The sequence below is a fragment of the Eschrichtius robustus genome, chromosome 10, assembly GCF_028021215.1.
Source record: "Eschrichtius robustus isolate mEscRob2 chromosome 10, mEscRob2.pri, whole genome shotgun sequence".
Lineage (NCBI taxonomy): Eukaryota > Metazoa > Chordata > Mammalia > Artiodactyla > Eschrichtiidae > Eschrichtius > Eschrichtius robustus.
Genome location: NC_090833.1, coordinates 58040717 through 58055470, shown reverse-complemented (window position 1 = coordinate 58055470; position 14754 = coordinate 58040717).

The following is a 14754-nucleotide window of genomic DNA, read 5'->3' as shown; positions in this document are numbered from 1 at the left end:
AAGGTTAATACTTCTATGTGAGACTCAGAGCTGATAAATTATTTATTATTTTCAGGAGGCATATCTCAGAATCAGCTAGATTTGGTGTTCCTATTTGTAAGAAAAGCACATTTGTGGTCAGGATGGCACAAGAAAAGGTAGGCTGCCAATTTCTTTAGAACAGGTTCCACCAGATGGAATTTTCCTGGTTCATTTACCATGGTCCACAGTGAGACTTGAAGCCTCATAGGCTCAAAAATGTGATTTGACAACAAACCTAGAGTATATCTAAGTCTCTACGTAGATATCAACTAGGTTCCCAGAGATTACTATAAAAACCTGGATGTCAATTTTATTAATTTATAAGAATGTATATATTCTGCCATGTAGGTAGCATGACTGGTGTATTATTTCCTGCCAACTCACCAGTTGAGGTTACTTGGTAAACAAAGAACTATGATAAAGGAGTAAGCTTAAGAAGAGCTCATCAACTAAGAAAAAAGCCTGAGACGCTCTTTTCTGGCACAGGAAGAGCCCTGCTAAAGAGAATATAATAAATGTTTCTTGACATTTATACAGATAATACTTCTGGCCTTCACTATTTGTAAACAACCCCAAAGACCTATAAATGACTACAGGCTTGGTGAACAAGAACACAGAGACAAGGCACTTCAGCTTTGTTTTCCCAAATGTAATGTACACATCTCTTGTGGTATTTGCAGGAGGTGGAATTGTAGAAGATAAGATCAATAGTCATGATGGTGTAGGTAAGTGATGCAGGTTAGGATTTACATCATCCTGTATTTAAATATAAATAAAATATCTCATACAGTGCAAAAGACTAAAGAGGGTATATATATATACATACATATGTGTACATATATATATGCAAGGATTAGGGAGGCAGAAGTGGGGGTGAAATTTGGAAGGGGAAGGGAAGTTTCTAGGGTCAGGAAAGAAGCCTTATTGGAACAGCACTCATGAATGACCTAAGGATCTTGTTAGTATCCTCATTCAGAAGGTCTAGGTTGGCGCTGAGGTTCTACATTTCTAACAAGCTGCTGGATGATTTCTTTTTCTTCCAGTTTTACTGAGATATAGTGAACATACATCACTGTATAAGTTTAAGGTGTACAGCACAATGATTTGACTTGGACACATCATGAAATAATTACCACAATAAGTTAACATCCATCATCTCATATATATATTGATAAAAAATATAAGAAAAAAAATGTTTTTCCTTGTGATGAGAACTCTTAGGATTTAACCTCTTAACAATTTTTATATATAACATATAGTGGTGTTGATTATATTTATCATCTTGTACATTACAACCCTAGTATTTATTTACCTTATTACTGGCAGTTTGTACATTTGACCACCTTCATCCAAATCCCTGTCCCCTCATGTCCAGCTTCTGGTAACCACAAATCTAATCTCTCTACGAGTTTGTTTGTTTCGTTGTCTGCTTTTTTAAAAGTATAATTGACCTATGACACTATGTTAGTTCCTGGTGACTAACAAAGTGATTTGATATTTCTACACATTACAAAATAATCACCATGATAAGATCTAGTTACCATCTGTTGCTGCACAAAGATATTACATTATTATTGAATATATTCCCCATGTTGTACCTTTAATAATTGTGTCTCATTTATTTTGTAACTGGAAGATTGTACCTCTTAATCTCCCACACTTATTTCTCTCATCCCAGGATCCCTCTCCCCTCTGGTAACCACATATTTGTTGTATCTATGACTCTGTTTCTGTTTTGTTTTATTTGCTCCTTTTTTAAAGATTCGACATGTAAGTGAAATTATACACTATTTGTCTTTCTCTGACATTTCACTTAGCATAATGCCCTCTAGGTCCATCTGTGTTGTCACAAATGGCAAGATTTCATTATTTTTTTTTTTTACAGCTAAGTATCCATACATATCCATTGTATCCATATATACCACATTGTCTTTGTCCATTCAGCTATGGAAGGGCACTTAGGTTGCTACTGTATCTTGGTTATTGTAAATAATGTTCCAATGAACATAGGGGTGAAAATACCTTTGCAAATTTGTGTTTTTGTTTTCTCTGGAAAACTCCAGAAGTGGAATTGTTGGATTATATGGTAGTTCTATTTTTAATTTTTTAAGAAACCTCCATACTGTTTTCCATAGTGGCTGCATCAATTTACATTACCACCAACAATGCACGAGGATTTCCTTTTCTCCACATCCTCACCAACACTTGATATGTGTTGTCTATTGAATAACAGCCATTCATACCAACAGATGTGAGGTGATATCTCATTATGGTTTTGATTCGCATTTCCCTGATAACTAGCGATGTTGAGCATCTTTTCATATGCCTGTTGGCCATCTGCCCAATTTTTTAATCAGATTGTTTTCTTGATGTCGAGTTGTACATGTACCTGTGTATTTTGGATATTAACCCCTTATCAGATACACCATTCATAAATGTCTTCTTCCATTCAGTAGGCAGTCTTTTTGTTTTGTTGATAGCTTCCTTCACTGTGCGAAAGCTTTTTAGTTTGATGTAGTCCCATGTGTGGTTATTTTTGCTTTTGTTTCCCTTGCCTGAGGAGACATATCCAGAAACAATAGTGCTAAGATCAATGTCAAAGAGTATACTGTCTATGTTTTCTTCCATGAGTTTTATGGTTTCAGGTCTTACATTTAAGTCTTTAATCCCTTTTGAGTTTATTTTTTGTAACTGGTGTGGAAAAGTAGTCCATTTGGATGCTTTTGCATGTAGCTGTCCAGGTTTCCCAACACCATTTATTGAAGAGGCTCTCTTTTCCCCACTGTATATTCTTGCCTTCTTTGTTGTAAATTTATTGACTATATAAGTATGGGTTCATTTCTGGGCTCTTATTCTGTTCCACTAATTTATGTATCTGTTTTTGTGATAGTACCATACTGTTTTGATTACTGTAGCTTTGCAGTATAGTTTGAAATCAGGGAGCATGATACCTTCAGCTGTGTTCTTCTTTCACAAGATTGTTTTAGCTATTCAGGGTCTTTTGTGTTTCCATAAAAATTTCTGAATTATTTGTTCTAGTTCTGTGAAAAATTTCATTGATATTTTGATAGAGATTGCATTGAATATGTAGGTTGCCTTGGATAGTATGGTCATTTTAACAATATAAATTCTTCCAATCCATGAGCATGGTATATCTTTCCAATTGTGCCATCTTCAATTTCTTTCATCAGTGTATTAGTTTTCAGAGTACAGGTCTTTTACCTCCTAATTTGATTTATTCCTAGGTCTTTAATTCTTTTTGATGTAATTGTATATGGTGTGGTTTTCTTAATTTCTACTTCTGATAGTTCATTGTTAGTGTATAGAAATGCAGAAGATTTATGTATACTAATTTTATATTCTGCAACTTTACCAAATTCATTGATGAGCTCCAGTGTTTTTGTTTTTTGGTTTATTTGTTTTTTTTGGCAGCATCTTTAGGATTTTCTTGGTTATCATGTCATCTTCAAGCAGTGACAGTTTTACTTCTTCCTTACCAAATGGGATTCCATTTATTCCTTTTTCTTGCCTGATTGTTGTGTCTAGGATTTCCAATACTATGTTGAATAAAATATCCATGTCTTGTTCTGGATCTTAGAGAAAATTCTTTCAGGTTTTCACCATTGAGTATGATATTGGCTATAGATTTGTCATATGTGGCCTTTATTATGTTGAGTTATGTTCCCTCTATACACACTGTGTAGGGAGTTTTTTTTATTATCATAAATGGATGTTGGATGTTGTCAAAAGCTTTTTCTGCATCTATTGAGATGATCCTATGATTTTTAGTCTTCAGTTTGTTAACGTGGTACATCACACTGATTGATTTGTGGATATTGGATCATCCTTGCATGCCAGAGATAAATATCAGTTGATTGTGGTGTGTGATCCTTTTAATGTATTGTTGAATTAAGTTTGCTAATATTTTGTTGAGGAATTTTTCATCTATTTCATCAGGGGTATTGGCCTGTAATTTTCCTTTTTTGTGATGTCTTTGTCTGGTTTTGGTACCAGGGTGATGCTGGCCCGATAAAACGAGTTCAAAATTTTTACTTCCTCTTCAATTCTTTGGACTAATTTGAGAAAAAAGAGGTGTTAATTCTCCTTTAATGTTTGGTAGAATTCACCTGTGAAGCCATCTGGTCTTGGACTTCTGTTTGATGAGAGTTTTTAAATTACTGATTCAATTTTAGTACTGGTAATTGGTCTGTTCATACTTTCTGTTTCTTCCTGTTTCAATCTTAGGAGGTTGTACATTTTTAAGAATTTGACCATTTTTTTGGCAAATAATTGTTCATAGTAAACTCTTATGACTGCTTATATTTCTGTGGTGGTGCTATAACTTCTTTTTTATTTCTTTTTTTATTTATTTGAGCCCTCTCTCTTTTTTTCTTCATGAGTCTGGTTAAAGGTTTTTCAATTTTGTTTACCTTTTCAAAAAATCAGCTCTTAGTTCCATTGATCTTTTCTATTATTTTGTTAGTCTCTATTTCATTTATTTGTGCTATGATCTTTATTATTTCTTTCCTTCTGCTAACTTTGGGTTTTGTTCTATTTTTTCTAATTCCTTTAGGTGTAAGGTTATGTTGTTTACTTGAGATTTTTCTTATTTCCTAAGGTAGGCTTATATTGCTACAAACTTCCCTCTTAGAATTGCTTTTGCTGCTTCCCATAGATTTTTTTTATCATTGTGTTTTCATTTTCATTTGGCTCTAGGTATTTTATTATTTTATCTTTGATTTCTACAATAAACCACTGGTTGTTAAGTAGCACATTGTTTGGCTCCATGTATTTGTGTTCTTTGCAATTTTTTTCCTTATAATTAATGTCTAGTCTCAAAGGGTGGTCAGAAAAGATGCTTGATATGATTTCAAACTTCTTAAATTTATTGAGACTTCTTTTGTGGCCTAGCATGTCATCTGTCCTAAACAATGTCCTTTGTGCACTTGAAAAGAATGTATGTTATGCTGATTATGGATGAAATGTTCTCATTTAAGGCCAGTTTTTCCTTATTAATCTGTCTGGACAATCTGCTTATTGATATAAGTGGGATGTTAAGTTCCCCTAATATTATTGTGTCACTGTCAACTTCTCCTGTTATGTCTGTTAATATTTGCTTTACGTATTTAGGTGCTCCTATGTTGGGAGCTTATGTATTTAGAATTGTTATATATTCTTGTTGGATCAATCCCTTGATCATTATGTAATGTCCTTCTTTGTCTCTTGTTACAGTCATTGTTTTAAAGTCTATTTGTCTGATATAAGTATTGCTACTCCACCTTTCTTTTCATTTCCATTTCCATTTGGAATAAGTTTTTCCATCCCATCACTTTCAGTCTGTGTGTGGCTCTAGATCTGAAGTGAGTCTCTTGTAGGCAGCATATAGTAGTATACCATACTTCTGGCCTGCCAAGTTTCTTCTGAAAAGTCAACTGACAGTCTTACGGGAGTTCCCTCATATTAACTAGTTGCTTTTCCTTTGCTGCTTTTAAGATTCTTTCTTTAATTTTTGCCATTTCAATTACAATGTGTCTTGGTGTGAATCTCTTTGGGTTGATCTTTTTTGGGACTCTCTACACCAAAACGTCTTCCTGGACCTGGATGTCTGTTTTCTTTCCCAGGTTAAGGAAGTTTTCAGCTATTATCACTTCAAGTAAGTTCTCTGCCCCTTTCTCTCTCCCTTCTCCTTCTGGGACACCTATAATGCAAATGTTAGTACATTTGATGTTATCCCAGAGGTCTCTTAACTGTCTTTATTTTGTTTTTAATTCTTTTTTTTCTTTTTTCTGTTCACCTAGAGTGATTCCCACCACTCTTGTTTCCCTGCTCTCCTATTTGTTCATTCATCTATATCATCTAATCTACTGTTGATTCCTACTAGTGTTTTTTTTGTTTGTTTGTTTTTTTACTTCAGTTATTGTATTTTCAGCTCTGTTTGGTTCCTCTTTATATTTTCTAACTCTTTTTAAAATTTCTCACGCTGTTCATCCATCCTTCTCCCGAGTTTGTTGCACATCTTTATCATCATTACATGGAACTCTTTATCAGGTAGATTGCTTTTCTCCACTCTGCTTAGTTCTCCTTCTGGAGTTTTATCTTGTTCCTTCACTCGGAACATATTCCTTTGTCACATCATTTTGCCTAATTCTCTGTGTCTATGTGTAAGTATTAAGTAGGTTGGTTACATTTCTCGATCTTAGAGAAGTGGCATTATGTAGAAGATGTCCTATCAGGCAAAGCAGCACACTCTCTTGTGGTCATCAGAAGTATATGATGTAGAGGTGCCCGCTATGTGGGATGCGTTAGCACTTCTCTTGTGGCAGTGCCGACTACTGTGAGCATGCTGGTAAGCAGGGCTGGTCCCCATCCTAGTTGACTGCCAAGCCCTGTCTTGTGTAGAGGCCAGCCACTGATGGGTGGGGCTGGGTCCTGTCATGGCTGGCTGCATGGCCCTAGGACTTGTGTCAGCCTACTGGTGTGTGAAGCCAGGTCCAATCATGCCTGGCTGTGGGCCTGGGCTGTCCTGGGGCTGGTCCCACCTGCCAGACAATATTGATCTGGCCAGGAACCATGCCTTGGGTAGCAAAGAAGGTTTTAGAATGATGTCACTCCATGAGAATAGAAATGGCCTCCAGGTGAATTGGATGTAAATAATTTTATGACATTTAGTTAACTAATTAAAATGACATTTTATTTAATAATTAATGTACAGTAATATTCTAATTACAAAAGTGATAGTGGATTTACACCTGTGGTAGTGATTTTGTTTCATTTATTTCTACATCTATTTAAATGTTAAAAAGTGAGCTGTGGTGCAGCCACTTTGGAAAAGAGTATGAAGGTTCCTTAAAAAACTAAAAATAGAGTTGCCATATGATCCAGCAATCCCACTCCAGGGCATATAACCAGAGAAAACTCTAATTCAAAAAGATATGTGTATGCTAATGTTCACAGCAGCACTAATTAAAATAGCCAAGACATGGAAGCAACCTAAGTGTCCATAGATGAATGGATAGAGATGTGGTACACATATACAATGGAATATTACTCAGCCATAAAAAAGAATGGAATAATGCCATTTGCAGCAACATGGATGGACCTAGAGATTATCATACTAAGTGAAGTAAATCAGAAAGAGACAGACAAATATCATATGATATCACTTATATGTGGAATCTAAAATATGATACAAATGAACTTATTTACATGAAAGAAACAGACTCACAGGTATAGAAAACAAACTTATGGTTACTGAAGGGGACAGGAGGTGGGGGAAGGGTAATTAAGGAGTTTGGGATTAGCAGATACCAACTACTATATATAAAACAGATAAAAACAAGGTCCTACTGTTTAGCACAGGGAACTATATTTGATATCCTGTAATAAACCATAATGGAAATGAATATGAAAAAGAATATATATAATTGAATCATATATATATATATAATTGAATCACTCTGCTATACACCAGAAACTAACACAACATTGTAATCAACTATACTTCCATAAAGAATAAAAAAATATTTTTTTAAGTGAACTGTTTTCAAGATAAATACTAAGTAAATAATTGGAGAGGTCTATATTACAATGGTAAAAATCAAAAAAAAAAACAAATGGGACCTAATGAAACTTCAAAGCTTTTGCACAGCAAAGGAAACCATAAACAAGACGAAAAGACAACCCTTAGAATGGGAGGAAATATTTGCAAATGAATCAACAGACAAAGGATTAATCTCCAAAATATATAAACAGCTCATGCAGCTCAATATTAAAGAAACAAACAACCCAAACCAAAAATGGGCAGAAGACCTAAATAGACATTTCTCCAAAGAAGACATACAGATGGCCAAGAAGCACATGAAAAGCTGCTCAACATCACTAATTATTAGAGACATGCAAATCAAAACTACAATGAGGTATAACCTCACACCAGTTAGAATGGGCATCATCAGAAAATCTACAAACAACAAATGCTGGAGAGGGTGTGGAGAAAAGGGAATCCTCTTGCACTGTTGGTGGGAATGTAAATTGATACAGCCACTATGGAGAACAGTATGGAGGTTACTTAAAAAACTAAAAATAGAATTACCATATGACCCAGCAATCCCACTACTGGGCATATACCCAGAGAAAACCATAATTCAAAAAGACACATGCACCCCAATGTTCATTGCAGTACTATTTACAATAGCCAGGTCATGCAAGCAACCTAAATGCCCATAAACAGACAAACAGATAAAGAAGATGTGGTACATACATACAATGGAACATTACTCAGCCATAAAAAGGAATGAAATTGAGTCATTTGTTGAGACGTGGATGGATCTAGAGAGTGTCATACAGAGTGAAGTAAGTCAGAAAGAGAAAAACAAATATCGTATATTAACGCATGTATGTGGAACCTAGAAAAATGGTACAGATGAACCGGTTTGCAGGGCAGAAGCTGAGACACAGATGTAGAGAACAAACGTATGGACACCAAGGGGGAAAAGCCGTGGGGGGGTGGGGATGGTGGTGTGCTGAATTGGGCGATTGGGATTGACATGTATACACTGATGTGTATAAAACTGATGACTAATAAGAACCTGCTGTATAAAAAAATTAAATTAAAAAAAAAAAAAGAATTTCCTGTGGATGTAATCACACCTTATGTACTGTTTTCTGTATAGCTTCTTTCACTCAATGTTATATTTGTAGATTTATCCATTTTGTTGTGTCTACCAGTACTTTGTTCATTTTCATAGCCATCTAGGATTTTATTGTTGGAATATACCACAATCCACATAATAGTTCAATTATAATGAGCATTTGGACTAAAAAAAAAGAATAAAAATTTTTTTTAAGTGAACTGTTTTCAAGATGAATACTAAGTAAATAATTGGAGAGGTGTATATTACAATGGTAAAAATCACAACAGAGGTGCTCAACTGACTTACAGGAAATGCAGACTTAGAGAATGAAGTTACCCCCATTATTCAGATCATTCTAATTTTAAAATCATGATTTCATGTGAACTTCATTACAGTATTGTGAAGTTGATACCCTTGTTGGGAGAGAAAATTTTTCCCCTCTATCACTCTTGAATTCCTGTGGCTGGACTAACAATAAAATTAAAACAAGATAGATTAAGAAGAGAAAAAGAAACAAATTTTAATTCATGTACACAGAAGTCTCAGAGAAACAGGACCCAAGAATTGGCCAAAGCAGGCAGCTTTTATACTTTTTAGACAAAGAAACAATAAATCTGTGAGGAATTGACAGGACAAAAGCTTAGGCTTTGGGTGCTTAATAAATGAAGAATCTGAATAGAGTTTGAGCCTGGGGTAGTAAATTAAACAAGTAACAAGGTTCGTTTATACAGGCTTCTAGCCCCAAATCTCTGAGCTCTGGTGATAAGGGTGTCCTACCTCCAGATGCAGGGAGAGCACCTTTCATAGGAGAGATTTATTTCCTGCTTTCAGGGAGACAGAGAGGAGTGTCTAAATGTCCCTCTTGCACTTGTGGTTGCTTAAGTAACTCTAATTCAAAACAATCAATATGCCACTGAAGCACACTTTGGGGTGGCCTGCCTTGGATCACAACTCCCTTAATCTCCATTTTAGAGATGAGAACACTGATGGAATTCTATGCCAGTAGGGATTTGGGAGAATCTCAGGATACTGTCTATCAAACTTGATGTACAATTCACTGAGTCACACACTCCGTTCTGCCTGGGCCCTGCTGGCTTTGGACATTCCCTTCCCTGTATTTTTATGGTTAAACAACCCCTTTGCTTTGACTCAGTCATGGTTCAGCTGTGTTAATACTATATGTAAGAATATTCTCTCTATCCTGGAAATAACTCTACATCTTCAAGATGACTTCTTATATCTTTGTCTTTATTCACTGAGTGTTAATTTTATCACAGAACACTCAAGGTACACTCATATTTTAAGTTTCTTTGGCATAATGCACTGTATCTTCCATGTACTGGATACTTTGGTCCCATTTAAATCATTAGCTTATCTAAAGCAGGTTACTGATGGCAGAACTCCAAATAAACTTTCACACTTGCAATTCTCTCAGTGGATTATAACTTATCACAATAATATCCATTATAATGACCACTTTATGCTTTTCCTTTGTTATAAGACCTTGTTACTGGGCTGAGGCTTTGCACTCAATAAGAGAAGATTGGCTCTTAAGAATAGAAGTCATCAATAAATTTGATCTTACGGTCTTGGATACCTTGGGGTGACTTAGTTTAACTGGGAAAGAGGTGCTGCTGACATAAATCCAAACAAACTTATGAGAGGCAAGTCATTAAAATAACCCCAGTGCTTATATCCACAAACAAAAGAATCTGGGGAAAAATAATTCTGCACTAAAGGGTAACAAATATTTGAGAGAACTAAAACAAGCAAACAAAAAAACAGAGATGGCAGAAACAACTTGTCCAAAAGATAAAATTGAAAGTGAGCTTATTAAAGAAAAAATTAGTGGAGAAATCAACTGCAAAATAGAAACTAAGATTGAAATAAAGATAAAAATAAAAGTGGTTAGTTTCTTTTTCTCAAGTGTCTCTATTAATCTTTCTTGTTTGGTGTATAGAATCTGTACTATAGCTGACTTTCAGATTACATTACAGAGAGTAATAAAATGGCACATACATCTCTGGGCAAGTCTGTTTACCTAGTGGACTTAATCAAAGTGAATAGTGTGATAATAATCATATGGTAAAGATAATAGAAGAGATATTTAACCAGATGACCAGAGAACTGGATTGTAATACCAAATTTTCCACTAGTTAATTTTACTACAGTGTGTGAGTCACTCAACATATGTGTGTCAATAGTATATATACCTTATATGTATGTATTGGTGTATGTGTGTATATGTATATACATATATATATCATATTGTTCTTACCCTGAATATATCAAAGTCCCTTTCAGACACTAAAGTAACAGTGACTTTTTCTTCAGGTTACTATTAAGAACATATTATCACTATCAATACATATGTACACATATGTATATATTATATATATTATACATATATAATTATATTATTATTGTATGTAAAATTGAGTCTAAAACTGCCTTGGGGTAGGTCATACCTACTGACCCAGGTAAAGTTTGGAGGAAATATGTTAAAGAGACAGACCAACTGCCCTCAGGCAGGATCATTCCCTTTGTAGTATAGAAGCCCAATTTTATCAGTCAGACTCTTCCAGGCTCTTGGGACTGACTCATGCTAATCAAATAACACATGGCTGATTTACATTGGGAAATTATGAATCCAGCAATTTAAAACATCAAACTCTCAAGAAGTCCAGAATAGCCAGGCTAACAACTCAGCGTATTCTCCTCTCCATGAATGTCCAGATCCTCTGGGACTGCTGTGTGCTTGGCTCAGAACAAGAGTCAAGGGAGCTCAATGATTTTACACCTTCAAGATCTGAAGGCCAAACACACCCATTTCCAAGCTAAGTAGGTAAAGGTTAAGTGGATGCTTGTGCTAGCTGGACAGAGTGCTCTTCTTTAGACAGGACTGGAGACAGAGACTTACTCTTCCTCCTCATTTTCCCCTTTTCTAGTTTCCATTAAGACCACCACTCTTTAGTTACCATAGCTTTGCCACTTCAAGCTGGCATTACTTAGGTTAACTCTTTCTGAAATTCCAGTTTAGTCCTGGGGACAACGTGTTGGCCATCCTAGTCTGTGAGTCTTCTCAGCAAAACAGCTAGAAATGTGAGAATGAGGCACTTCTGTGTGTGAAACATGCACCCCATCACACATGTTCCTCTCTCTCTTAGGGGTCCACCTTTTCCTGATCCTTCAGAGAAGCTGCCTACGTACCTACCGCAGCCTTGAGTAAATGTGGACTAAAATAATCTGTTTTTCTCTGGTCTCAACCTGTAATAATTTGAGGAAGCACACTTTGCAAAATTCTTCAGAAATGTGGTGACTACAGCCCCCAAGGATCTGGGAGAAACTGAGTGGAAATTCGAAGCATCAGGCTCACTACTGATACTCCCCAGGAGATGCCATAGGGAAGCACTGAACTTGCACTTGAAGGGTCCTGGCTTACAGAAGGTGCTGACTGGGTGTGCATGGGCTCCAGGTCTGCAATGAGGCAAGAGGAGCATCCCCTAAGATCTATCCGTGAACCTCTCTGTTGGCATTCATTCACTGCTGTGTGGAAACCTGGAGGATTCTCAGCACTGCCTAGAACCAAACGGCATTTAAAACACCCTCAGGATCTTTGGTTCGGCAATGAACTTTATCTTTGATTCCAGAGAGTGGTTTTATCTTTGATTCCAGAGGGTGGTTCTTCATCAGCACTGCTGAGCTAATGCTCTTCTGCTGCCTGAAGGGGCAGAGATGAGCCTGTGGGGTCCAGAATGCCACATGTGAGGACGCCTACTTCCCCAATAAGGGCAGACTGTATTGTCATTTTATAGTCACCACGACAACTGGAGAAAAAAAGTTAGAGTGTCCTCATTTTCTTCCAGGAGTGTCTTTTGTAGCCACGCATTTGGAAGCTGTCCGTGAATCTGCTGACTTCTTCCATCAGAGAATCCTCTCCAGATTCGTCTATCATTTTCCCCACCGTCTTGCTCATCCTCATCATCAGTCACACTTTTAATATCTCCTGAAGATCCCATGCTATGTTTTTCTATGTAGCATTTATCACTGCTTGATAGAGTATATATACATGTCAGGTTTTTTTTTCATTGTCTGGCTCCTCCAACTAGAGGTGTAAATTTAACAAATGTAGGGGCTTTATCTGTTTTATTTCCTGCTATATTTCAAGCATCTAGAACGGTACCTGGTAGATAGTCAGCATTCAACAAATATTTGTTGAAAGAAACAATGAATGAATCTCAATTTGAGTTTCTAGTACGGTGCCCTGATCAAGATCAGTAGTTCCTGAACCTGGGGATCCATCAGAACCACTAGCAAGAACTTAAAAATATATCGGATTCCAGGGCTCTACCCCAGATCTACTAACTCAAAATAACAGAGGGAAGACTGGTCAGGAATCTGTATTTTTAATAAGCCTGCTGGTGTTTCTGATGTGCAGTCAGGCCTGGGAACCAATGGTCTAGGCCCTAGTTTCAGGAACACAGGAGGAAACATAAGGCAGTGTGGTTAGCATGTGGATCTTAAGATCAGCCTAGATTTGACTCCCAACTTTGCCATTTACTTGTTATTATAGATTACTAAATTTTCGGAGGCTCTCAACTTCCTCATACTTAAAATGGTAAATACCATATCATAAAATGCCAAAAACTTCAGTTTCCTGGGGCATGAAAGAATCAGAAAAACAGCTTAGCTTTCGCATGGGGACATCCCATGGGGTGCAGGTGCAGGAATAGGACTGCAGGACATTAGCACCAGCACTGCAAAGTCCTCATGCATCAGCCCAGGGGTGAAGCATCGATTATTCCAGAATCCCTCTGTTTAACAGCATGAGAACCATGATATAGTGTCCAAATGGCTTTCCACTGATAACAGGGAGGGGCAGGCAGCACATGGGTAGATGGAACTGGGTCTGAGTCAGGGACTGACATCCACAGTTCAGCTAAGTGGATGGCCCTTCTTCATCCACTACGCAGGCTATAGAATAAGATCCTCTCACATGCTTGCCCATGGCTGTGTTATTCAAGTTGGAACATAATACAGGAAATGAACATTGCTTCAAGCTTAACTCACAATCCTGACATCATTATACTTCTCTCTAGTTGGAACCTCAGGAAGCACTTCACTTTTTATTCCTACTTGATGGAAAGTCTCTATGAAACCTGCTCAGCAGATTACTGGAGGTGTGACACCCCTGTTTAGCCAGTAATGGTAACAGTATTAACCGTAACTCATGCATTTGGTATCAGTGAATATAATACCAGTGTAATTCCATAGCAATCCTCACATTCTTTTCTACTAAAATTCCATTCGATTTCTGTGTGTCAAGCATTAGTACAGTCTCACAGGTACATAGATTATAGGTAGTATTTATCTATATGCATATACTGAGTAAAAAAGAGTCTGGACTACATCCTGGTTTTTTCCTCACTATTAATCTTGTATGTTAATATAACAATTTACATTTGTGCAGTGGAATCTGAGATCTTTCTGGTTCATTGACTTTCCTAAAGAACTGGGGGGGAAATGCCTTTTGAAGAAGGGGAGCGAGTATGTCCTGTCACTCACAAAGTAGACTCCAGCGGTGCATCAGTTACAGCATGGCTGCTCTTTAGCAAATGTGTTAACTGTGTCCTGTGTGGTTTGCCTTTTCTCCGACTGCAGTACAGCTCAACTGCACAGGAGCACCAAGAGATGTAATCTGAATTTTTTTAAAAAGTGTGTCTGGATGAGAAATTACTAGAGAGCAGAAGAATACATTTCCAGTGACTCAATTTGAGATCAGCAATTAATTAACTATGCATAGAAATGTCACTTAAAGAAAAGTCTTTGTCAATATGCTGAAATTTCTTTTACAGATTTGTGATTAACTTCTAATTATAGACTAATTACCCTTTTCGTTATCATCAGGCATCTTGAGTGTTGACGCAGAATCTATAAATGATGCCAAGGAGACAAGTGTGGATGTAATACACTCCCATGTTGCCTAATGTGCTTCCTTCACCACGTGAACAAAGATAAAGGGAGGAAGATGGTCCCCATGTTACTTTAGGAGCAAAGCTGGCAGCTTGAGAATCCTGGTGTGAAAATACAGTGATGGGATTTC